Raw genomic sequence first — 27,310 nt, forward strand, 5'->3', positions numbered from 1 at the left:
AAGACTTTCCCTGACTCAGGAGAATTCAGGTGGAGAGGGGAAAGTTGCCTTTTACAAATACTGTACAATCAAACCTCGGTTTATGAGTGCCGCGGTTTACGAGTGTTTTGCAAGATGAGCAAAACATTTGCAAAATCCGAGTCTCAGAAACTGAGCTTGCCTCAATTTGCGAGCCCCCCCATGTGATCCAGCATCCCCCCCGCGATCAGGTATCCCTCCCGCTCGCGTCGCCCCTCCCCCCGCCACAATCTGGATTCCCCCACTCATTCACCCACCCACCCATCCACCCAAACACAATCGTTTACCCTGCTCTGTCACCGGCACCAGAGAGAACAAGAACTAGAAGGCCTTGAGCATGTGCAAATGCTCAAGGCCCAGCACAAGCAACAGAGAGGATCTTCAAGACCGGCACAGGCATGTCCTGTGCGTTTGTGCTGTTGCCAGAGCGGGGTAAGCGATTGTGTTAGGGTGTGTGGGTGGGTGAGTGGGGGATGCCGGATTGCAGCGGGGGGGGGGCACGCGAGTGGGGGGATGCTGGATCGAGGAGGGGGATGTCAGATCACTGGGGGGGGGGAGCAGCGATGGCCTCGGGGGGTGGGGGTAAAGTGGAGCAGCGCCGGTGGCCTCGGGGGGGGAGGGGAGGTGGAACGAATCAAGCGAATTTCCCTTACTTCCTATGGGGAAACTCACTTTGATATACGAGTAAATTGGTTTACGAGCATGCTTCTGTAATGAATTAAGCTCGTAAACCAAGGTTCCACTGTACTGAAGAACACAAGAGGGAATTCCTGAAACACCTGACATCTGGTGGCCAAAAGGGGTTGGGTGAGTCAGGGCACGCCCGTAGAAGCCAGGAACTTAAATTCAGCTGAGAGGATTCAGAGGGGGAGGAGTTAGTCAGCACACCTGCTGCCAACGTCCCTCCTGATGTAGCAATGGAAGAGCTACCAGAGGAAACTATGCTGGTTTCTGACCTGAACTTCCAAGGGGAGCCAATGCAGCAGTGGAAGGCTGAAATGGGGCCAAAACTCATGGAGTGGGTCTGAGCAATCAGGCTGCAGCTTAAAGGCAAGAATGAAACTTAAATTGTGTTTTCTTCTGGTGTTTTTTTTTTTCTTTGCTCCACCAAGCTGGCTGGACCGCAGAATGTTAGGCTACTAGAAGCCTCACCCTGTTTGAAGAAAAATTTTATTTTGGAACTGTGATGTTTTAATTGAGAAAAGTGTGTATAACAGAATGAATTATTGAATTTGCTAATGAATTGCACAGCTGCCTAAACTAGAAAGGTGAATGAATTGCGTTATGGGAATTGTAATCTGAGCTCATCACTGAAACTGCACAAGTGCCTAAACCAAGGAAGGTGATTGAATGTCATTATGGCAGTTGTGGTTTTGACTAATTGCTGGAGTTTTTTTTCCTTCTTGAATTTAAATGAAGAATGTTTTTGTTTGGATCTGAAAAATCCAATGTAAAAATGGGAGAAATCCTGATGTGTAATCTTGATTTACTGAGGGTGCTTTCTGATAACAATAATAAGAAGAACAATAAAACTTTGATTAACTCTGACCTGTCTCTACTCAAGTTTGTGGAAAATACAGTGACCTGCTAGAGACAAGTTCATGAGGACACCCTGGCAGTAGCCACAACATTAAGGCAGTGGTGGGATTTGCTGTTGCTTTCATGGGAGACTGGAGTAAAGAGGCAGGCCGCAGAAAGACCAGATTGACTGGAGTGAGGTTCATAGCGCGGAGTGGTGATTGGCAAGCACAAATCAGACCCAGGAGCAGAGGGGGCCAAGAGACAAGAAGTCTTTCTGGAAAGCCCGAGCTGACCACGTGATTTGGTCAGGAAGCACAGTCTCGTCTGTCCCGCTGGTAAGGGTAGCTAAGAGGGGCACTGGCGAGGATGGGTATGGGTCTGGAAGAGCAGAAGATTATCCATTTGGTTTTTTTCTCTCTTTTTGGTTTTGTTACAGGGCCAAGATGGAGGCACAGCAGTTGATTGTCATGTTTACTGCTAGCCAGCAGGAGCTGACGGAGGATGTTCAAGCCCTAATCAGGACCAATCAAGAAGCATGGCAAGTTAGCTGAGAGGATTCACAGAAACAGCATGGACAATTGTTGCACTGGCTAACCACTCAACTGCCAGCAATAGCACGATTGGACAGTCACTTGTGGACAGTGGAACTACACAACCAATAGCAGCTATGGTGCCAGTAGGACCTAATTTTTGTCAACCGGTAAAACTGTGCAAAATGAGTTCTACTGATGCAAAAGATGACTTTATTAGTGCCTTTGAACATACTGCTGAAGTGGCAGGGTGGCTGGAAGCCCAGTGGACAATACGCTTAGTGCCCTGTTTAACAGGAAAGGCACTAGTGGTTTTCCAAGCTATTAACCCTGATCAAGTGGGGAACTATAGGGTGGTTAAAACACATATCTTGCATGCACTGGGGCTGACAAGGGAGAGCTACAGTACTCCCCGATATTCACGGGGGTTCCGTTCCAGGAACCCCCGCGAATCTTGAAAATACAACGAATACGGTTTTTCATGGGGGAGACTGAAGAGGGCAGCAGGAGAGCAGCCGGAGCGCCATGAGTGCAGGAAATCACTCGTGGTATGCTCCGACCGCCTCTTCCTGCACTCGTGTCAAAGCAGCTCCTGATTGGATAAGGCCTGACTTAGTGCAGGAAGAGGCGATCAAAGCATACCGCGAGTGATTTCCTGCACTCACTGGCGCTCCGGCTGCTCTCTCCTGCCCTCTCCTTGTCAGCGGTTCGCGGATAGAAAATACCGTGAATGACCGGGACCGTGAACCACCGACCGTGAACGACTGGGGAAAATTGTATAGGCAGCAGTTCAGGCAAGCCCAGATGAGGGATGGGAAAGGCCTAAAGCCCTTGTGCAGCGATTAAAGAAACTTGTAGGGTTACAGCCCTGTTTAGGGGACCCTAGAGCCATGTTTGCAGAGTTGTTCTATGAACAATTGGTAGCGTCCCTCCCCAAAAACCTGCAGAACTAGATTAGGAAGCAAGGCTGTAAAGGGCTAGGTCAGGTGATAGAGGCGGCAGAGATTTTCCTAGATGCTTCAGGCACCAGCCTTGGTTTACAGGGGGAGAGGAAGAATAAAGGCCAAAAGGGAAGATGGAGACAAGCCCTGGCTAGTGAACCTAAATGTGTTCAAAGTCCCCCCCAACCTTCAATAATCCAGGACGTCCCTAAACCCATCCAGAAAGCCCCTCCCAAGTGCTACCAATGTGGACAAGTAGGGCACATACAAAGGTTCTCTAAAGAGGGGAAAAGCTTAGTGGTGGTTCAAGATGGGTTGGCAACACAGAAAGATGGTTATATTTATTTACAAACCACTTATATCCTAAGTGGTTTACATTCAGGTACTTTATCATATTTCCCTATCTGTTCCAGTGGGCTCAAACTCTATCTAGTGTACCTGGGCAATGAGGGGAATAAGTGACTTGCCAAGGGTCACAAGGAGCAGTGAGGGATTTGAACCCACATCTTCAGAGTGCTTAGGCTAAAGCACTAACCACTGCACCACACACTCCCACTCCCATTACCATATGATAGATGTGGTGGTCAATGAGTACCCAGTACAAGCTCTATTAGACTCAGGGGCTGGCCAATCAATAATCTCCCTAGCCAGATTCTCAAAACTTAAGGTTGCTTTTAACATGGTTGCTAAACCAGTTCCAGCCGGTTTAACATGCATGTATTTTAGTGGCAGATTATTAAAACAGATTTCTATGGTCTTTTCTGATCTTCCTAGCAGCCTCCAATTCTGCCATGCAAATGGGCTCATCAATATTTAAATGAGCACTTCGGGCCATTCATCAGCATCGCCAAGTGATTCTCCAAGCGTAGCATCGGCTTTTGGCGACCAAAAATCAGTGACTGGTCAGGGGGTGACTGTGGCTTATGAAAAATTTATTTATTTATTTCTAAAATTTTTAAACCGCCAATAACTAAGCGGTTAACAATTAAAACATTCACAATAGTTCATGGGCAGTACATTTACAAAATGTATTCAAATTACATTGCAATTACATAGTGATTTAATCCTCTTAAAATAATGTCAAAAGCTCAATGAATTTACACATTAACTAGCCCCACTAAATAAAGTGCAACAATCACAGTTCAGGATTCTTATTAAATATTACATGATTCACATAAATTATAGTCTTTTTTTTTGGGGGGGGGAGGTTTAGGGGGGTGGACATAAGTACACTTACTATAGCTGTGTCTTATGTGTTTCTGATTGTGGTTCATAATAAAATTTGACATTAAAAACAAATTACAAGATTAAAACAAATTACAAGATTTAAAAAACTGTTAGTTTTAGGGAGAGAAAGTCATCTTATATGTGCTTGTTGAAAGCCAACATTGCATCTCCCCTCCCTTCCCTTCATCCAATAGCTCTGGCATGCCTATGATTGACACACCGCTTACGGCGTTGCTTTTCCTGGCAAATGTGCACATTTACTCCTCTTTTGTAGTGCATTCTGCACATGTGCCAATCACTATCACCAGTGACTCATCTCATGTAAATTTAGCGAACCTTCGCTACTCTTCGCCAACTTCATGTGCAAGTGTGTTTTTTTTTAGAATGACTCGCCATTTTGAAATTGCTACAATAACGACTGTGACAGCGGCCCATAGGTTTTTACCGTGAAGTTTTGAGAATCTAGCCCTAAGGCATGAACTAGGTGAGACATTTACTCAGGAAGTGAAAGCTTAAAGGCACCAAAGGCCTGCTTTATTGGCTCACCTTTCACAAAGGTGAGAGCATATGCCTTTGCTGTAGCAAACGTTGGTTCAGGGTTAGCGCTTTGCATATATGCCATTATTCTAATCATTTTTGTGAGTATTTGGCATGGTAGCAACTACTTTACAGAATTTATACTAGAGAATGACACAGCGACAAATTTTTCACCGTCCCCACGGGAACTCATTTTCCCATTCTGTCCCTGCTCTATTCTTGTAAGCTCTGTCCCCATCTGCACAAGCTTCAAACACTTTAAAATCATAAGTATTCGAGGCTTGTGTGGTTAAGGAATGGGACAGGTACATAACTCACAGGGATGGGATGGGGTAGTTGAGTTCATGCAAGGATGGGGAAAAATATGTCCCCGTGTCATACTCTAATTTATACCTTAGTGCAGGGGTAGGGAACTCCGGTCCTCGAGAGCCGCATTCCAGTCAGGTGTTCAGGATTTCCCCAATGAATAGGCATGAGATCTATTTGCATGCACTGCTTTCAATGCATATTCATTGGGGAAATCTTGAAAACCCGATTGGACTACAGCTCTCGAGGACCGGAGTTCCCTACCCCTGCCATAGTGTATGATCCAGTTAGAAACCCTGGGAGTAATATTCAGCTGGTGATGGTCAACCGTCTTTTTTTTTTTTTAACAGCTGACAGACCTGATGTCTTGCCATTTCTCTCCTCATACTTTTTTTATGGTGCCTAAATGAAGGGGGAAATGTGCTGCTCACTACTCTCAACAGGGCAGTTCTCCTGCAACAAGTGAGCCTGTTAAATGGTCATTTTTCTCAATACAGGAGTGACACAGGGGTCTGTACTGGGACCGATGCTATTTAACTTATTTATAAATAATCTGGAAATCAGAACGATGAGTGAGGTGATTAAATATGCAGATGACACCAGTGGCGTACCAAGGGGGGGGCGGGAGGGGCGGCCCGCCCCGGGTGCCAGCCCTGAGGGGGTGTTCCCGGCCTTGCCGTTCAGTCCCCTCCCCACGCCCGAAGGACCGCTCGCCCCACTGACCTTCCAGCACCACCTATGAAGCAGCCCGCAGCAGGATGGCGATGTCAGTGATCCCTGAGCTGCTTGGGCGCTGCTTCCTGCGCCGCGGTCCCGCCCCTCCTCTGACGTCAGAGGAGGGGCGGGACCGCGGCGCAGGAAGCAGCGCCTAAGCAGCGCAGGGATAGCTGATGTCGCGATCCTGCTGCGGCTGCTTCATAGGTGGTGCGGGGAGGCCAGGGGGGCGAGCGGTCCTTCGGGGGTGGGTCGGGGCATCAAGCCTTCAGGGTGTGGCGGGCGGGCGGGCAGGCAGACTTTCAAGGGGGAGGGGGGTGACAGGCAGGCAGGCCTTCAAGGGGGGACAGGCCTTCAAGGGGGGGTGCAGGTCTTCGGGGGGGTGCAGACCTTCAAGGGGGTGCAGGCATTCAAGGGGGGGGGGACAGGCCTTCAAGGGGGGGATAGGCAGGCAGGCCTTCAAGGGGGTGACAGGCCTACAAGGGGGTGGGACAGGCCTTCAAGGCGGGGACAGGCCTTCAGGGGGGGTGCAGGCATTCGGGGGGGTGCCGACCTTCAAGGGGGTGCAGGCCTTCAAGGGGGGGACAGGCCTTCAAGGGGGGGACAGGCTTTTGGGGGGGTGCAGGCCTTCGGGGGGGTGCAGGCCTTCAAGGGGGGGGACAGGCCTTCAAGGGGGGGACAGGCAGGCAGGCCTTCAAGGGGGGACAGGCTTTTGGGGGGGTGCAGGCCTTCGGGGGGGTGCAGACCTTCAAGGGGGTGCAGGCCTTCAAGGGGGGGGCAGGCCTTCAAGGGGGGGACAGGCCTTCAAGGGGGGGGGACAGGCAGGCAGGCCTTCAAGGGGGGGACAGGCCTAAATGGGGGTGGGACAGGCCTACAAGGGGGTGGGACAGGCCTTCAAGAGGGGGACAGGCAGGCAGGCCTTCAAGGGGGGGACAGGCCTAAAAGGGGGTGGGACAGGCCTACAAGGGGGTGGGACAGGCCTTCAAGGGGGGGACAGGCCTTCAGGGGGGGTGCAGGCCTTTGGGGGGGTGCCAACCTTCAAGGGGGTACAGGCCTTCAAGGGGGGGGACAGGCCTTCAAGGGGGGAACTGGCAGGCAGGCCTTCAAGGGGGGACAGGCCTTCAAGGGGGGGACAGGCCTTCAAGGGGGGGGACAGGCAGGCAGGCCTTCAAGGGGGGACAGGCCTAAAAGGGGGTGGGACAGGCCTTCAAGGGGGGGACAGGCAGGCAGGCCTTCAAGGGGGGGACAGGCCTAAAAGGGGGTGGGACAGGCCTACAAGGGGGTGGGACAGGCCTTCAAGGGGGGGGACCGGCAGGCAGGCCTTCAAGGGGGGGACAGGCCTTCAAGGGGGGGGACAGGCCTTTGGGAGGTGCAGGCCTTCGGGGGGGTGCAGACCTTCAAGGGGGTGCAGGCCTTCAAGCGGGGGGACAGGCCTTCAAGGGGGGGACAGGCAGGCAGGCCTTCAAGGGGGGGACAGGCCTACAAGAGGGGGACAGGCCTTCAAGGGGGGGACAGGCCTACAAGGGGGTGGGACAGGCCTTCAAGGGGGGACAGGCAGACCTTTAAGGGGGGACAGGCCTTTGGGGGGGACCCTGGTTTAGAAGTACACAGAGGGAAGGGGGTGTTCAAAAAGTCGTGCATATGCCAAACTTTGGGGGGGGGGGGAGAAATAAAGGGTCTGAAAATAGAGGAGAGGGAGAGAGATGATGGACCATGGGATTTAGGGAGGGAAGGAACAGAAAGGGAGAGAAATTGGACACAAGGGATGGTGTGGAGGAGGGATAGAGATACTGGATAGAAGGGTAATTGGGAAAAGAAAGGGAGAGATGGTGGACTCTGGGGTGGTGGGGAAGGAGGGAGAGATGCCGGTTGAAAGGGTAGTTAAGAAAAGGTGGATCTGTGGAGGGAGATGAAAAAAAGGAAAGATACCAGACTTCCTGGGGAGGGAAGGGAAATGGAAAGGGAGGACAGAGTTGGCAATAAATGTGAAGATGACATTGATCAAGCGAGTGAGCAGAATGAGGGGGATAATCAAAAAATATTAACTACCCCAAGACTTAGGTCTAAGTGGTGCCCTCCTGGCCTTGTTGACCCTCATATCAGCCTTTGAACAGTTAGTTGAACGTGACCTTGCCATTCTAGAAACTCAACCTATTTTGATTAGAAACAATTTAACATTAGCACAGAGAACAGCATTATGTAATTTGATGTCAGATAAAAATATAGTAATTAGATCTGCAGACAAAGGTGGAGGTATAGTGGTTATGGACGCCAGCGCATATACACGAGAAGCATGGCGACAGTTGTCAGATGCTGCATATTACCAACCTATTGATCATGACCCTTTAGAAGAGTTACAAGAAATTATCTCCTTTTTATTAGTACAAGCTTTAGAATCAGTCCCCTTTTGGCTATAAATGGTCTGCGCATGCGTCTTAAGACCCATGACAGCCGTGACTTTTTTTGTATACTTTACTTTGTAGCCCAGCGAGTCTGTGGTTTTAACCTGCTTTAAACTCATGGGTTAAAACCATGGGGTCGGGGAAAGGCAGGAAAGATTCAGGGGAGAGTAGGCAGGAGAGATTTGTCAGCGATTCAGGGGAGAGCAGGGCGGCAATGGAGCTGGAGAATTGGAAAGGACATTTGCGACTGGTCCCCAGTGAATCTAGCCCCATGTCTGGAGAAGTGCTGACAAGAACCAAAAGTGCTGCAGATAGACCTACAACACAAAATCAACTACTAATTAATTCGTTCATTCATTCATTCAACAATTTAAGCTGATGCATTTTGCAATTTTGCCTTGAAAAATTTTTTCTTTCAGATGTAGCTTTAAAAGCAAAGATCTTTTTATTTATTGAACACAGGAAAAATCAGAGTTTACCTAAATGTTCTAAACATCAAAGTTTTTAGCTGTGGCAAGTGGATTCTTTTAAACACCCATGCTGGCATTTAATTTAGGGCCCCTTTTATAAAGCCGCGGTAGTGATTCCCCCACAACAAATGCGAAGCAGCCCATTCAATTCCTATGGGCTGTGTCACATTTGCCGCACTGGGACTTGCTACTGCAAGAGGCCCTTAATATATACACTGTAGTTATTGTTCTGTACATATAGATGGTGGTGCTGAATATGTGTTTTGTGGTTCTCTTAAAGTGCCTTTACAAACTGGGAAAATTCTTGGCAATACATGATAACTATGCTAAGATGAAGCCATAAACTCATTTGGCTGGGCAATTAAAGTGTGTAATGTTTTGAAAAGCAATTTTTTCTTTTAGTAGTCTAACGGCCTCTTTTACAAAGCCTCATTAGTGGCTGCCCTGCGCTAACGGCCCCGAAGCCCATAGAGATTTAAAGGGCTTCGGGGCTGTTGCCGCGCGGCAGCCGCTAGCTCAGCTTTGTAAAAGAGGCAGTAAGGTCTCCTTTTACTAAAAGGCAGTAGAGATTTCTACCACGGGCCAGCGAGGTAAATGCTCCGACGCTCATAGGAATTTTATGAGCATCAGGGCATTTACCTCACCACCCTATGGTAGAAACCTCTACCGCCATTTAGTAAAAACCCAGCATAAATTTTTATAAGGGAGAATATTCAGACATTGAATTAAATGCCTATTGAGTTTTGAAAATTGAATCCCCAATTATGTATTTAACATTAGACACCTAAATTTGGCCATAAACATACAAGTGCATATTTTGGAAATGTAGCTCTTTCTAGGTTTTCAAATTTATAAAGCTGACCTGTGAGTTGATACCAAGGAAATGAGAAAGTTAGCCTATTCTTGATGTTCTTCCTGCTTCCACCTTTTTTTTCATTGTTGTCTCACCTTTTAAGAGTCTTCAAGCTTGTTTGCACTGTTTGCCTTCTCACACAGCCACTTTCACCTACTCATCCCCCCTTCCCCTTCCTCTCTTTTGGCAGTCAGTTGGGCTCCTTCCTGCCTTGAATAGAACCTTTCCTCTTTATTCAAACTCCATCATTAGCACCCTGTCCCCCCTACTGAAATTATGAATGAAAAGCTTTGTTGTTCTTTACAAATAACCCAGGCTGCCTCAGTCAGTCAAATTCAAATAGAAGTGACTGCCAGACAAAGCGTCCACATGATGGACAGTCCTCTCAGCAAGTGGTCAATGCATACAGGAAGTTTCCTAAGATTGAGTGTAGGTAATGCAGCCGGGCCTTCACTGTGAACAAGGTTCCATGAAAAGGTTAGGGAGGGACTTCATAATGTTTTAAAGAAGCAGCAAGGGAGATGTGCAGAACTCCTAAACCTTTCTATGGAGACACCTACACCTTTACTGATTCTCACTAGAGCAGAGAAAAGGGCAAGCTGCCATTTATTTGGTTTTGAATGCTGAACTGTGCAGGGAGTGGGTTGCATACTTGGAGTAGCACAACTCCCAGCTGAGAAGTTGCATTGTCCGAGGCCCCCTTTTCACAACAGGGGAAAAGGTAATTGACAGGCTGATTGTTTAGCCAGGATCCCTGCTGCTTTAAAATACTCTAAGGCCCCCAGTCACACGTTGTCAATAATAGCCCTTGAAGGTGATGAGTGAAGGGGGACTGCTCAGGAAACAATTTGAGCCTGTCAAGTGGACAGGCCTCAGTGACTTCTCCAGAACCCGGGCTGCCAGGAAAAGCAACTCTAAAAATAGCTTTTTAGGTAATAAATCAAGCTTGTTTTCTATATCATAAAAGGAACAGCTGGTTAGTTTTCCTTCCGCAAAAAGAAAAAAAAAATCATGTGTGTTATGTATATGTATTTATTTGTGCAATTTAACCAAGCATGTAAAAGGTTGGCAAAACCACTTTGGGTGATGTGTGAGTTAAATAGGCCTAGTACATTTACTGTACTGGGCTTCATTTTTCTACGCTGGCTTTTTATCTTCTCTCTTCACTCTCTTTGACTGTGTTTTCTATTAGGGCTGCTGCTGCTGGCCTCTTATCTTGCATCCAGAAGGGGAAGCGAGCTTGACCCAATAACTTACTGGGGCACCGAATTAGAATCAAGGCAGACTCTCTGTCCCCAAACACCGCAGTATCTACATCCATCTCTGTCAATTCCAGCACAGACATGTGACTCCAACTCTGAAGTCTTTTGTTGCAGAATACATATGCAAATGAAGTCAAAAGCCATTTGTAAGCATAAATGAGCAGGCTCAAACCTATATCCGTTTTAATTCAAAAAGCTGCATTATCTACACAGGGATGGAGAACTTCTTTTCTTGGTGAAATACACTAGGGAGAGGAGGGGGCTCCACATTTTGAAATAGTTTACGATTTGCAACTGTTGTGCTAAAATCATTATCTCGGGGCAGGCCTGCTAATTATTACAAGCAATGATGATGGTAAAAACAGAACTTGGACTGCAAAGTGAAACTGTCTGATGAAGATGAGTCTGAGACCAGCAGTGAAAGGAGGGAACAGAAGACTTTGGTGCTGACTGAATAATGATTTTATTTTTAAAATGGCAATATTGCAGACACTATTATATATGGATTATATGAATTCTTTTCCTGCTTTCAGCAGTTGCATTTAACAAAAAAAAGTAAAGAAATAGAAATTATGTCTATCTTTTCCCTGCATAGGCCCAATCATACTCTATGAATATAGAGAACCATCCAAAACACAAAAAAAATCCCAAACAGTGGGCCAGAGATTGTGGTAAGAGCAGATATTTTTAAGAATGGTTTGGACAATTACCTGGAGGAAAAGTCCATAGTCTGTTATTGAGAAAGACATAGGGAAAGCCACTGCTTGCCCTGGATTGGTAGCATGGAATGTTGCTACTCTCTGGGTTTTGGCCAGGTACTAATGACCTGGATTGGCCACCGTGAGAATGGGCTACTGGGTTGATGGACCTTTGGTCTGACCCAGTAAAATTGTTCTTATGTTCTTATTTATGCTCCTAACTTTGGATTCAATGCAGAAAGGTATCGTGGGCAGAAGCACACTGTTACCAAGCCAACAGTGAGCATTTTTACATCCATATGATGTTTAACGCAAACCAAAATATAGCATGAATCCCTGCTTTAAAGAAAAGCACCCTCTTTATTTAAATACATTGAAATGTGTTTTGTTAAATTAGCCATGTTCTACAAAGAAGTGATGAGGACCAGTGGAATAGTAAGGGAGGAGGGCAGAGGGTGGTCTGCCCTGGACATCATGTTGGTAGGGGCACCAGCACCCCTCCTCCTCTCCGCTCCCACTACTTCCCTCTCCTCGCTTCGTCATGTGCGCGCCCCCTTCCCGCATACCTCTAACTGTTCACTGCCACGAGCAACAACTTCAACGTGTTCCTCATGATCATGTTGGCTCTCCTGATGACATCACTTCTGGGTGCCGCACATAGGAAGTGATGTCAGAGGGAGAGCCAATGGGGTCACGAGTAACACGTTGAAGTTGTTGCTTATGGTGGTAAACAACCAGAAGTAGGGGGGATAGGGGGTGCGTATGCGGCAGGAGGGATCATGGAAGGAGTTGTGGGCGGAGACAAGGGGGGAGAGGGGCGCCTCTCACTCTCACTATGCCACTGACAAGGACACTGACAGATGACCCATGGTCTACAGATTTCACACCTGAGCACTGCAGTACGGGTTCTTTGAAAAAGCCCAGGTGAAACGCGTTAGAACCCAGAACGTGTTTCTGAGCTCTACCCAGCTTTTTTCAGATAAGTTTTTACGTTTTGAATTTACACATTGATTTCTTTGAATATGAATTTGTACACCATGTCTCACGTGCAATGATTAGAGGTGATTACTTCAGATGCTCCATCATGCAGACTTGTTCCGCAGTCTGACAACTAATTCTCTGAGCACTTAGAGATATGCATATGAGTTGCAGTTGTGAATCACCTTTGCTTTAAAACAAGTAGTGTCTCTTCCATTTATTATTTGTTGGTATTCGCTCCCTTTGGAAGTGAGTTGTTGTGAGTTTTATTTCCCCAATTCCTTTGGGTCTATGTAAAGGGGGCCATCAGGAAGAAGGTACCATATCGCGATTCAAATTGTGCAGCTCTAGGGACAAGGAGAACCAATTGATGGTCATTGATAGAATGACAGACATGGACAGGAAAGCATGGAATGGTAAGAGCAGCAAGATAGGGATAGGTAAAGGGGATGAAAGTTGATATACTGCTTTTTCTGTGTAGTTTACACAATCAAAGACATTTAAAAGGGGTAACAAAGTGTTAAATGACTTGCCTAAAGTCACATGTAGCTGCAGTGGGAATCAAACTCACAACCTCTGGGTGCTGAAGCAGCTGCTCTAATCACTAGTAGAGAGTGACTTGGGGACAAAGATTCATCCTTGTCACCCTCTCTATCCCCATATTTTTCATCAGTGTCCCCTCACTGTCCCTGTAGTCTTAATTTTCTTCCCTGCATCTCCCCATTCAAAGTAGAAGGATGATTTTATGCAATTTTATGTGCCTAAGGCATTGCAAATAAACATTTTAAGTCTATAGCATGTATGTGTGTGTGTTGGGGGGGAAGGGAGGTCTAACTTTTATTTTGATTGAAAGAACATCAATAAAAGTACAACTTATGAGGTATGCTAGGTTCTGCATTGCACACAGAAAGCCAAACATCAGCTCAATACCAGTGATATTTTAGTCCAAACAATAATTTTAGTTCTAATTATTCATGTAGATGCGTGGAACAGTCTCCCGGAAGAAGTGGTGGAGACAGAGACTGCGTCTGATTTCAAGAAGGTGTGGGATAAGCATGTGGGATCTCTGAGAGAGAGAAAGAGATAATGGTTACTGCAGATGGGCAGACTGGATGGTCCATTTGGCCTTTATCTGCCATCATGTTTCTATGTGCAAAACATATCAAGAACAGTCTTCAGAATATCACACATAAAATAATGCACAGCAAAGTGACACAACATATCAAAGAGAATAGTATTTCCCATATTTTTCGTTCCATAAGACGCACCTGACTATAAGACGCCCCCTAGACTTAGAGTAGGAAAACAAGGAAAAAACATTCTTAACCAAATTGTGCACCCAGCCTCCCTCACTCCCTGCCAGGCTCTGCACCCAACCCCACACTCAGGCTCTGCACCCTGTCCCCCCTTCCCTGCCAGGCTCTACACCCTGTCCACCCTTCACTGCCAGGCTCTGCACCTTGTCTCCCCTTCCCTGCCAGGCTCTGTACCCTGTCCCAATGCCCTGAAATGTAACCTTGCTCCCCCCCTCACCTTTGGTAAGCTAGTGATAGGCTGGGACAGGAGGAATCTGTCTCAGCCTACTAACAGTTTTTTCCTCTTCTCCCCCCACCTCCTGGTACCTTTTTAAAACACCCCTGCCTGCTCTTTTAAAACACCCCCCGCCCTGCAGTACCTTTTTTAATGCAAGATATCAGAGATGTTTATTTCCAAAAGCTAACATTTAAATTAATAAATGCAAAATAAAATACTTTTTTCTACCTTTGTTTGAACACGTCGTTTGTTTGTTTTTTTTGTAATTTACTTTGACTCCATGTGTCTCTTTTCTGTTTTTATCTGTTTCTTCTGTCTGTGCAGGGTCTCCTGTCTCTCTGACATTTCTTCTATTCCCAGGTCCACCATCCTTGTTCCTTCTGCACCCCTATTTGCCCTACCCAGCATCTTCCTTCTCTGTCTCTGTCCCTTTCCCTACCTTACCTCTATGTCCCAATCTGCCCTTTTTCCAGCATTGTCCCTCAGTGTCCTAATCTCCTCCATTTTCCAACATTGCCTCTATGTTCCACTGTTCCTACCCTCTCCCTGTCTACCATTGACAGTCTGCATCCCTGACTGTGGTCCCTCCTTTCCCAGCATCTCTCTTCTATGTTCTTATCTCTCCCCATGCTCAGCTTCTCCCCTGTCTCTTACCTTCTTCTAAAGATCTCCTTCCCCCACCCCATCTCACCTCACCTCAAGGCCACATATTTTCCTGGCCTGCCTTCCCCCCCATCCCCCCCTGATGCTGGCATCTTTTCCCCTCTTTCCCTCCTCCAATACAGTCCCTACTCTTCCCCGTATTCCTCCTTACTACTCCGGCAGCAGCGATTGCATGCAATCTTCCCTAAAGTACCTTTTTAAACGCCTCTTAAGCCTAGTGGTCCAGCGGTGTATGGGCCGGCAGGAAGTGTGCTTTCTTCACTGCTGCCTGGGCCCGCACCTCTTTCTGAATGGCTGGCATCAGTTCTCACGAGTCTCACGGGGTAAGGGGGTGTTTTAAAATGAAGGGCATGTGGGTGGGCAGAGGTGTTTTAAAAGGAAGGGCAGGCGGGGTTTTATAAAGGTACCGGGGGGATCATCTTTGCTGCATAAGACGCACCAACATTTCCACCCACTTTTGGGTGGAAAAAAGTGCATCTTATGGAGCGAAAAATACAGTACAGTATTTTGAAAATATAACAGGCACTTTAACATTTGGCTCTCAGTCAGCTCTAGCTCCCAAGCCTGGCATCTTCCTGTTGTGCTTGTGAACAGTAATGTTCAACAGTACTATAACAGAAATTCTGAGGATACTAGTAACCATAAAATAATGTGCCTAGCAATGATTTAGGTAGGTTGCCAAATGGCCACCAGGCTTCAGCTCTGCTAGCCTTTAATTTTCTAACAGAGCAGCAGGCTGAGAATCAGGGAAGCCATGGTTCAATTCCCACTGATGCTCCTTGACATCATGGACAGGTAACTTAACCTTCCATTGCCTTAGATTCATAACTTAGGGCCCCTTATATCAATCTGTGGTAGCGCTGCTGCTGTGGGAAATGCTCCGACGCTCATTCAATTTTAATGAATGTTGGAGCATTTACCATGCTGGCCCACACTAAAATGCTTGATAAAAGAGAGCCTTAAATTGTAAGCCCTCCAGGAACAGAAAAATGCCTAATGTATCTGAATGTAATTTGCCTTGATCTATTACTGAGAAAGGTTTGGTGTAAATCCAAACCAATAAGAGACATAATGTAAAGTAATACAAAACATTAAACTGTGGGAGTGTGTGGTGCAGTGGTTAGAGCTACAGCCCCAGCACCCAGGAGTTGTGGATTCAAATCTTGCACTGTTCCTTGTGACCCTGTGCAAGTCACTTAATCTCTCAGTGCCCCAGGCACATTAGATAGAGTGTGAACCCGCTGGAACAGATAGGGAAAAATACTTGAGAACCAAAATAATTTGTAATCCATATAGAATTGTAGGATATGCAGAATATAAATAAAATAAAATGCATATGTCACTCAGGACCTACACAGCAATTGCAACATACTATTATAGCACAGCAATTGCAACATACCATTATAGCAGTAACTTCCACAAGTCACACAAAAAGGACTGAAGTAGGAAAGACAGCTTTACAGTGGACACTAGTGCTGCCCGATTTGCAGATTCAAATCGATTCACTGATTCATTTGGTGAATCGATTCATTTCCCTCCAAAATCGGGCTCACCAAAAACCCCTATCCCCTTCCCCCACCCCCGGTGAGGCATGACATACCTCCAGGGCCTCCTAAAGCAGCAGCTGTAGTAGATGAATAAAGTGACCATACATCCCGTTTTGAACGGGACAGCCCCGTTTTCGGATCCCCTGTCCCGTTGTCCCCACACACAGCTTCGGGATGCCAAAATGTCCCGTTTTCAGGGACAGCGTCCCAAAGCTGTGCGCGGGGACAACGGGACAGGCGATCGCTTCCTGTCCCTTCCTGCCACACCCAAAAAAAAAAGCGTCCCTTTCGGCCCGATTTAAACTCCTCCTCCCCCCCGGTCCATCACCGCTGCTCTGCTTACCTTCCTGCCTAATCGCGCCCAGAAGCCTTCTTCCCGACGTCAATTCTGACGTAGGAGAGGACGTTCAGGGCCAGCCAATCGCTGTGGAGCCACCCTGGTAAGAAAAAGAAGAAGAAGGTGAAGAGATTACGTTTACCCGTGGAGGATGTCACCAGCTGCCAGGAGTCAGCATCCCCAGCCTCCTCCTGGACCCCTGTGGTTGGTTTCAAGGTCGACGGTCTGGGCGTCTGAAGGAAGGATCCGTCACGGGCCTGCTCGGTAATTTGGGATAGCTCCTGCACTACTTCATCGATGTAGGCCTCATCCTCTCTGATGCTTCTCAGGCGTTTCACCTCCTCCCTGAGGCTTCTTAGTTCCTGCATGATGTCTTAATTCAGCTGACTGACCTCCTCTGTCTGCATAGAGACTGTAGTGTACTGCTGGGGGATGGTCTCGGTCTGCATGGAGACCTCTGTCCGCCATCCTGGGTCCTCCTCCTTCTGTACGCAGGCCGAGGTCGCCTCCTGGATCCCCCTGGTGGAAGGAGTGCCGGCCTTGAATGTAGGCTTTGCGCTTCTTGTTCTCCCTGCCATATCCAAGTTGTATTTAAGGTCTGCCTGTTAGTGAGTAAATGAGAGAATTAAAAAAAGAGAAAAAGGTGTCCTGTTGTCAAGGATTTGGCTCTTCTTAAGGCTCTTCGCAAAGGCGCTCTCGCTAAGGCAAGCACCTTTGCTGCTCGCCTTCACTGCGCACCGAGTGGCGCGCGCTGCTGGCTCCTCCCCTTTTAAGGGAGAGATCGGCTGCTGGGTGCTGCTGACGTCAGAGGGGTGAGCGGAGCTATCTCTCGCCTCTGCCCCTCTCTATGCCTTGCCTCAGCTCTGCCTGCCTTGGCTTTCTCCCTCCTCCCTTCTCCCTCAGCTCCCACGTGCTCCTGCTTCTTTAGCCCAGCTGCCTCCCGATTCCTCTGGCTGTCTCCAAAGCTGAATGCAGTGGGGGATGTAGGCAGGCAGGCTGGCTCTGGGGGAGGTAGGCAGGCAGGCAGACAGAGGAGCAGCAGCGGTGGACTAGAGGGAAGTTTAAGTCGGGCCTGGAGGGAGGCTATTTTTTTCCTGTGGTAAGGGGGAAGGAGGTAGGCAGGCAAGCTGGGGCAGAGAGGTAGGTAGGTAGGCAGGCAGGCTGGCTGGCTGGCTTTGGGGGAGGTAGGCAGACAGGCTGGCTTTGGGGGAGGCAGGCAGGCTGGCTTTGGGGGAGGTAGGCAGGCTGGCTCTGGGGGAGGTAGGCAGGCAGACTGGCTGACTTTGGGGGAGGCAGGCAGGCTCTGGGGAGGTAGGCTGGCTCTGGGGGAGGCAGGCTGGTTTTGGGGGAGGTAGGGTGGCAGGCTTTTTGGGAGGGGATGGGACAAATGCTGGAAGGCAGTGAGGGGGGACATAGGAAGGAGGGATGAAGGAAGGAGAGAAAGAGGCAGAGAAGGTAGGGGGATTGTAAGTAGAAGAAAGACTAGAGAGATAAAGGCCTGGACCAAAGGAGAAAGACAGGAGGCAGAAGCAGGACTTTGGGAGGTGCAGTCAGAGGGGGAGAGCCCCTGAGGAAGAGCAGAGAGAGGCAAGATTATAACAGAGGAGGGAGAGAGAGGGAGACCTGGAACAAAGGTACAAAGGAGAACTGTCTAAGGCCATAGGAAGGAGGCACTGGGGACACTAAGGACATAGGAAGGAGGCGCTGGGGCACTAAGAACATAGAAAGGGGCACTAAGGACATAGGAAGGAGGCACTGGACACTAAGGACATAGGAAGGAGGTGCTGGGGGCACTAAGGACATAGGAAGGAAGGAGGGAGGGAATAGAAAGGGACAATTGTTGGGCCTGAGTGCACAAGAAATAAAAGAAAAGGATGCACAGTCAGAAGGAAATACAACCAGAGACTCATGAAATCACCAGACAGCAAAGGTAGGAAAAATGATTTTATTTTCAATTTAGTGATCAAAATGTGTCAGTTTTGAGAATTTATATCTGCTGTCTATATTTTGCATTATATTTGTCTATTTTTCTATAGTTACTGAGGTGACATCTTTGAAAACCCCCCAAATATAAATGATAATTAACATTTTCTCTGCGTATAGGGTGTTTTGGTTTTTTAAAAATTTTATGGTTACCATTATGAAATAAGATATTGTGTGTACATGAAAAATGAATGGAAAAATTGGGGGCGGGGCTAGGGTGGGATTGGAGGTGGGGCTAGGGTGGGATTGGGGGCGGGACTGAATATTAATAGATGTCCTGTTTTGATGAAAAAAATAAATGGTCACGTTATAGATGAATGACACAGGCTTGTTTGTGGCCTCCCTCTGCTGTGTCACTGATGATGTGACAGAGGGAAGCCTTAGCGGGGCAGACCACGAACAACCCTGTTTAGAGCCTACATCTGCTAGCCATGCACCGTCGCTGCTGCTGCATTAAGAAACCCAATGGTATGTCAAACCTCGGGGGGGGGGGTTCGATTGGGAAGTGTTGCACATGGGGATGGGAGGGACAGAAAGCTTTCACACAGGGGGATAGGAGGGAAGGACAGAAAACTGCTGCACAGGGGGGAAGAGAGGAAGAATTAGACATGGGGTGGAGGAGAGGAAGGGAGTGATACAAAGAGGTAGAAAGGGGTGAGGGAGAAATCATACATATGGTGGAGGGGAGGGGACATGCTTGGAAAAGGGGGAGAAAGGTTGGACATAGGGTGGAGGGCAGGGAGAGATGGTGCATGGGGAGAAAGAAATATTTCATATGATAATGGAAGGGGAATAGAAAAGTTTGATACAGGACACAAGGCAGGGAGATAGAGAGATGGTAGATAGTGGGATAGAAATGTTGGATATGGCAGTGAAAGGAAAGGTACACAGATGGAAAATGGATGGTGAGCACAGAGAACAAAGACAATGTGAAATGGGCAGGAGACCCTAGTGAGCGAGTTAACAGAAACCAGAGCCTGGGACTAACATGATTTGAATAATAAAATGACCGACAACAAAAGGTAGAAAAAATAATTTTATTTTCTATTTTGTGATTACAATATGTCATATTTGAAAAGTGTATCATGAGTTAGGACCTAACAGAGAGAGGAAAAGTATTTTTTGTTTATTTTGTTAACACTGGCGTGGGATTGGAGAGGGCAAAGAAAGGGTGGATGAAGGAGGCTACAAAATAAACCCGCAAGGATGTTTGAAAAACCCTACCCAATTGGGTAGGAAAAGCAAATCAAATCTAATAAAAAAAATCGATTTAATAGGTTGAATCAAAAGTTTTTCCCTGAATCGGGCAGCACTAGTGGGCATTAGAACATCAATACACTGATTGGAAAACTAAACAAGCCAGATAGTACAGATTAATTCTGCAGTCAGTGCAAACAGAAAGCCACGTGTCTCTCACATGCAAACCACAGATCCTCACCCAATATAGAATAAGTAACAAAAAATTAAAATTAAACTGAATTTCCAAGAAGCCAGAGCTTGCATTCAGTGCAACACTAGAGAAAGATAAAGTATGATGCATGTACCCCTGTACTTTGCAAAATATTATGATAGCAGATGTAAATTTTTTAAAACTGACATATTCCAATCACTACATTACAGACTAACAAATATAAATAATACAAGAAATGGAAAATGTGATACAAGCTTATTGGACTAAGGGTCCTTTTATCAAGCTGCGGTAGGGGTTTAACATGCGTAATACCGCGCGTTAAACTGCCTGCCATGCTAGTTGCTAATGCCTGCATTGAGCAGGCATTAGTTTTTTAGCCGGCCGCGGGGGTTAGCGAGTGATGAAATGTCTGACGGCTTGATAAAAGGACCCCTAAATACATTTTTCAATTAGCTTTCAAAGGCCAAACCCCTTTTTTTCAGGTTAGTGCAGTATACTGCTGTTATGGCATCCTGTTCTGACCTGAGGATGGTAGTTTCAATCTCTGAAAGTTAGTAAAAAAAAAATGACTTGGATTAATATTAATATTAATTCAAGTCATCACCATTTTTTATTTATTAAAATTTATTAACACAGCAACCACACTACTTTTATCTTAAATGGAAAATAAAATTATTTTTTCTACTTTTGCTTTTTATATTTTTACCAATCTTTGGTTTCTTTTTTCCCTCATTTTCTCTTAACTCTCATGCTAGGATTTCCTGTTTAGCTTTTTTTTCTCTCCTACATTTCCTTTTAACTTTCTTCAATTTATTTTATGCCTCCACTTAGATTAAATTAAGTTCTTAAGTTCCCTCTTTTCACTGTGTCTATTTATAGCTTGCCACCTCTTTCCCTCACCTCCAGTATCTCACTAACTCTGTCCTCTTTCCCCATTCAACATGTGACCTTTTTTTTTATTCCTTCCTTCCATCCAGCATGTGCCTACTTTCTGTACCCCCTTCCATCCAGCATCTTCCCTTTTCTCTTCTCCCCTAGATCCTACCCCTCTTCCATCTAGAATCTTCCACTTTCTCTCCTTCCTACTTCTGTTCTGCCCCCATTTTAAGAACATAAGAATTGCCACTGCTGGGCCAGACCAGTGGTCCATCATGCCCAGCAGTTCGCTCACATGGTGGCCCTTAGGTCAAAGACCAGTGCCCTGAGTCTAGTCTTACCTGTGTACGTTCTGGTTCAGCAGGAACTTGTCTAATTTTGTCTTGAATCCCTGGAGGGTGTTTTCCTCTATAACAGCCTCCGGAAGAGCGTTCCAGTTTTCTACCACTCTCTGGGTGAAGAAGAGTTTCCTTACGTTTGTACGAAATCTATCCCCTTTTAATTTTAGAGAGTGCCCTCTCATTCTCTCTACCTTGGAAGGGGTGCCCCACTCTCTGTTTCCTATCCGCCAACCAGTTTTTAATCCATGTGAGTATTTCACCCTCGATTCCATGGCTCACAATTTTTCGAAGTAGTTGTTCATGTGGGGCCTTGTCGAATGCCTTCTGAAAATCCAGACTTACAATGTTAACTAAGTTACCCTTGTCTATTTGCCTGTTTACTCCCTCGAAGAAGTGCAGCAAATTCGTCAAGCAAGATCTTTCTTTGCTGAAGCCGTGCTGGCTGCTCCTCATCAGACTGTGTCCAGATTGATTATTCATTCATATGGAATTAATACATTCATCCTAGCAATGAGCAATTGAAGAAGTAGGATGTTTCACTTACAACTCAGTTCAAAGTTTAGTTTATTTAAAACTCGATGTACCAGTATAGAGTACTGTTATTGTATTTATGAACAAAATATGAAATATAGAAAAAAAAAAGCAATATTAAAAGAATAGATCAGAGTAAAAGTACAGCTGCTGACTTTTTGCAAGTCCTAGCCACCCCAGACCTCCTCAGTGTGGTTACCATATTTAGCGACGTAAAAACCCGGATACATGGCCCTGCCCCATTCTGCCCCAGCCCCACATTGTTCTGCCTCCAGTCCCACCTTGTTCTGCCTCCAGCCCCACCCTGCCTCACCAACAAAAGCCTCATCTCCTCCCTGACCTACGGGCCATTTACCCCCACGCTCTGCTTCCTATCCACCAACCAGTTTTTAATCCATGTGAGTATTTCACCCTCGATTCCATGGCTCGCAATTTTTCGAAGTAGTTGTTCATGTGGGACCTTGTCGAATGCCTTCTGAAAATCCAGACATACAATGTTGACTAAGTTACCCTTGTCTATTTGCCTGTTTACTCCCTCGAAGAAGTGCAGCAAGTTCGTCAAGCAAGATCTTTCTTTGCTGAAACCGTGCTGGCTGGTCCTCATCAGACTGTGTCCGTCTAGGTGATCAGTGATGCAGTCCTTTATTAGCGCCTCTACTGAGGTCACTGGTCTGTAGTTTCCTGGTTCTCCCCTTGAACCTTTCTTGAAGATCAGCGTATGCCGATGCGTTTGACATCATCCACGTATGCTCAGAGGCCCCCCAGACATTGCCAGAGCACGGGGCTTTCCAAAACATAGGCAAACTGCCAGGTTTTGGAAAGCCCATCGGTGCACTCAGAGAGTTCTCTAAAAAGAGGACATGTCTGGGTTTTCCTGGACATCTGGTAACCCTACTCATCAGACAATATACAACTCAACACACAAGAAATTCTCTCACTCCATCCTATTCCAGTGGTCTGACATCTCTCCCTTCCCCATGCATCTCTCTACCTCACTCCTTTCTCATCACAATATCCAATAATTCTTTCTCCCTCCTTCTCTCTGCCCAACAATTCTTCTTGTTCTCCATCTCCTCATGTGCACCATCTCTCTTTCTCAGACACCCAATTTTCCCTTTCTATTCCCTCCCTCACCTCAACATCTCTTTCCCTCACTCTCTCCCTCCTTTCATTCTATGGGTCTCTCCTTCCGTTCATTCTATGTTCCAAATTCATGCCCCCTCCCCTCCCTTCTATCGTTTGTCCTTTTGTGCTCCCTCTTTAGTCCCAAAACGCCCCTATTCTTCCCTCCCCCTGCCTCAACTAGGCGCCTCCCTCCGGCGGGTGTCTTACGTTTTCATTACCGCCCCAGGGTGTTTTATTTTCTGGCTGGCTCCCTCCTCCTCACTGCCACAATGTGCATAAAGCCGTGGGCGGAGGCTCCTATGTGCGTCCTGACTCCTGTGATTGATCCAGAAACCTTCTCTCTGACGTCGCAACGGAAATTATGAGGAGGGAGCTGGCCAGATGATAAAACACCCAGGAACGGCAATGAAAACGCTGCATCTTACCAGAGGCCGCATAAATGGCCAGGCGGTCCGGATTCAGCCTGCAGGCCTTGTGTTTGACCCCTGAGGTTTAGGGTGTGAAGAACTTTTCTGCATAAAAGAGGAGCAGAACTTCGGTATGATAGTTTGTGATGATCTTAAAGTGGCCAAATAGATTGAAAAGGCAACATCAAAAGCTAGGATGCATAGGGAGAGGTAGGACCAGTAGGAAAAGCACAGATACTTACCGTAACAGTTGTTATCCAGGGACAGCAGGCAGCTATTCTCACATATGGGTGACGTCATCCATGGAGCCCGGATGCGGACAGCCTCGCAAGCAGACTTGCTTATACAAACTTAGAAGTTTTGAGTCTGTCACATGTGGGTGATGTCATCCATGGAGCCCTGATGCGCACAGCCTCGCAAGCAGACTTGCTTATAGAAACTTAGAAGTTTTGAGTCTGCCTTCCCGCCTCAGTTCAGATAGCTAGCAGAGAAGCCAACCAGGGGAGGTGGGTGGGTTGTGAGAATAGCTGCCTGCTACTCCTGGATAACACCTGTTACAATAAGTAACTGTGCTTTATCCCAGGACAAGCAGGCAGCCTATTCTCACATGTGGGTGACCTGCAAACTAACCAGGATGGAATGATGGGAGTGTTGACAATTCAGGAGAATAAATTTTGTAACACTGCCTGGCCAAAATGGCCATCCTGTCTGGAGAAAACATCCAGACAATAATGAGAGGTGAAAGTATGAACCGAGGACTAGGTGGCAGCTTTGCAAATTTCCTCAATAGAAGTGGATCTGAGGAAAGCCACTGAAGCCGACATGGCTCTGACTTTGTGGGCTGTGACTTGACTCTGTAGATGCAGTCCAGCCTGAGCATAGTAGAAAGAGATACAAGCAGCCATCCAGTTGGAGATGGTTCACTTAGAAATCGGGTCTCCCAACTTGTTTGAATCGAAGGAGAAAAAAAGTTGAGGAGTAGATCTGTGTAATTTGGTGCGTCCTAAGTAGAAGATCAAAGCACGTTTACAGTCCATGAAAAGCTGATTCTCCAGGATGAGAATGAGGCCTTGGAAAAAATACTGGAAGTACAATGGATTGGTTGAGATGAAATTCTGAAACCACTTTAGGTAAGAATTTAGGATGAGTACGGAGGACCACCTTGTCATGATGGAAAACTGTGAAAGGTGGATCAGGAACTAAAGCTTGCAGCTCACTGACTCTTCGAGCAGATGTGAGGGCAATCAGAAACACCACTTTCCAAGTGAGATATTTCAGATGAGCTATTGGTTCAAAAGGAGGCTTCATCAATTGAGCAATGACAACAATGAGATCCCAAACCACTGGAGGCAGTTTGAGAGGAGGTTTGACATTGAAAAGTCCTTTCATAAATCAGGAAACCACAGGATGAAAAGAAAGGGGTTTCCCTTCGATAGGCTGATGGAAAGCAGCAATTGCACTAAGATGGACTCGAATGGATGTAGACTTGAGGCCAGAGGTAGATAAATGCAGAAGATAATCCAAGATGGAAGAAAAGGAGGTATCTCGAGGCTCCTTGTTATGAGAGATGCACCACGTAGAAAATCTAGTCCATTTTTGGTGGTAGCATTGTCTAGAAGCAGGCTTTCTGGAAGCCTCTAAAATGTCCCGAACAGGTTGAGAAAACTGAAGAGGAGTTATGTTGAGAGGTACCAAGCTGTCAAGTGTAGATACTGCAGGTTGGAATGAAAAAGATATCCTTGACTCTGTGTAAGCAGAGATGGAAAAATGGTAGAAGGTATGGCTCCCTGCTGCTGAGCTGAAGTAGATGGGAGAACCAGGGTTGCCTGGGCCACTGAGGAGCTATTAGAATCATGGTGGCATGATTGGTCTTAAGCTTGACAAGAGTCTTAAGAATGAGAGGGAATGGAGGGAATGCATACAGGAACAGATTCATCCATTCCAGAAGGAAAGCATCTGCCTCAAGGCGATGAGGAGAGTATATCCTGGAGCAGAACTGAGGCAGTTTGTGGTTGTGGGGAAATGCAAAGAGATCTATTTGCACCGAGGACCAGCGGCTACAGAACAATCTCTTAGGCTTGATGGAGATGCCGGCCCTGCGAGCTGCACTCAAATGGCTAAAGAGCCGCAAGCGGCTCACGAGCCGTGGACTGCCGTCCACTGATCTAGGGCAACAGCTTTGAGGTGAGACTGTCAAAGCAAAACAATACATATTCCTGACAGCCATAAATGAATACAGTCAATCTCTTTAAAAATTAGGATAATAAAGAAGTATTTAGACATCAATGGAGTCAATATTCGGTCAGCGACAGTAAGAGTTCTGCTGTCCGTTGGTGGAGTTATTCCCAGATATTCAACGCTGGGCCATGCCAGACTTTGGCACTGAATTTCCAGTTTATGTGGAACAGGCTAACATATAGCCAGTTAAGCAGACATTCAGGACTTAACTGGTCATGGATTGCCACATAAAGATAGAATAGTCAGTGCTGAATATTGGTACTTTACTGGCCAAGTGCTACCTCTGCCCTGGAACTTCCCCAGAATAGCTGATTTTCACTTAGATATTAACCATTAATTTTCAGTAGCAATAACCAGTTAAGTGCCGATGAAAATTAGCAGATACCCCTGATGAAGTGATGTAATTGGTCATTGCCATTTTTGGCCAGCTAAATTGTTTTCAATATCAACCAGAACATATTTCTCTTTAATTCAGTGGTTCATACATTTGTGGTGGTTCCACTATTGGTAACGTGTATGCACTCTTTCTGAAATAGTGTTTTTTCTGTCCACATGGTATGCATTATTATTGATGAGTGACAAAACAAAAAATGTTTTTGTTTTTTTCTGCTCGTTTTTGTTTGGTTAGCAACATGCAATGACCTTGGATATGTCTGACATTTCCTTTGTGGTTGAAAATGACAAGATGATTTCTTTAAGCCTCAGGACCAGATAGCAATTGAAAATGGATTTAAGCAGGATGATGTTATCATTTCACTGGACAAGTATGAACGTTCACATGGAGTCAGTAATACATTGGATACTGATGTTTTGCAACAGTCAGAGGAGAAAGATGAAACTATTCACATTCTTATTGTGGAAGGTTTTCTTCTGTATACCTACAAGTCACTAATTAATATATTCAACCAATGTTACTTTCTTTCTATTCCCTATGAAGAATGCAAAAAGAGAAGAAGTTCAAGAAACTACACTGTTCCTAATCCACCTGGACTGTTTGATGGTCATGTCTGACCCATGTATATTAAACATAAGAAGATAATGGAAGATCTCAGTGTTGATGTGGTGCAATTAGATGGAACAAAATCTAGAAAAGAACTGCTTAATACAGTATATGGAGACATCCAGAATAAGCTTGATGAACTGCTGAACATAAAGATTTAAGTGCCACACTTCAGCTTCTCTTCTACAAAAAGATGTCTGTCACAAGTGTGTTTTAGTGCTTCTCTTTCTCCCTTCCTCCAACCCTCCTTCCCCATGGTTGCTTCTCTCTCCTTCCAACCCTCTCTCCTATGGGTGCTGCTTTTTAAATTCCTCTCTCTCTCCTTCCATCCTCCTCTCCTGCTGTTTCCGTCTGTCCCTCCCATCCAGCATTACCCTACTCCACGCTCTTTTCTCTAGCACATTCTCCTTTCTGTAATGCTTCTCCAGCCCTCCCTCCCTTTGTCCATTCTTTTCTTCTGTCGGTATCCTACCCGCTGCTGGGGGTGGGTGGGTGGGTTGGAGGGGTTGCTTGGCAGCGGAAGGCAAATATAGGACAGCAAGGTTAAGGAATTACTCAGCAATAATAGAGAATTGCCTGCAGTATTCGTTGAAATATTAATGACCTTGTTGTAATACATTTGCAAGGTAATGTCGGAGACTGCTAGGAAGCTCAGAAAAGACCATGATAAGCCGTTTTGATAATCTACTGCAAAAATATATCAGTGCTAAACTGGCTGGAACCAGTTTAGCAACCACGTTAAAGTTTTGAGAATCTTCCCCTGAGTGGAGTGGAAAGGTTAGATATGAATCACTTGTCTTTCCAAAAATGCTAAGACTAGGGAGCATGTAATAAAGCTACTAAGAATTAGATTTAAAACAA

General features: G+C 46.3%; 1 pseudogene; it reads left to right on the forward strand.

Moving 5' to 3' along the window:
• The first annotated feature begins 935 nt into the window (after positions 1–935).
• On the forward strand, positions 936–26,640 carry LOC117362903 (annotated as a pseudogene).
• Positions 26,641–27,310: the final 670 nt, after the last annotated feature.

Source organism: Geotrypetes seraphini, chromosome 6 (genome assembly GCF_902459505.1).
Source record: "Geotrypetes seraphini chromosome 6, aGeoSer1.1, whole genome shotgun sequence".
In the NCBI taxonomy this organism is placed as follows: domain Eukaryota; kingdom Metazoa; phylum Chordata; class Amphibia; order Gymnophiona; family Dermophiidae; genus Geotrypetes; species Geotrypetes seraphini.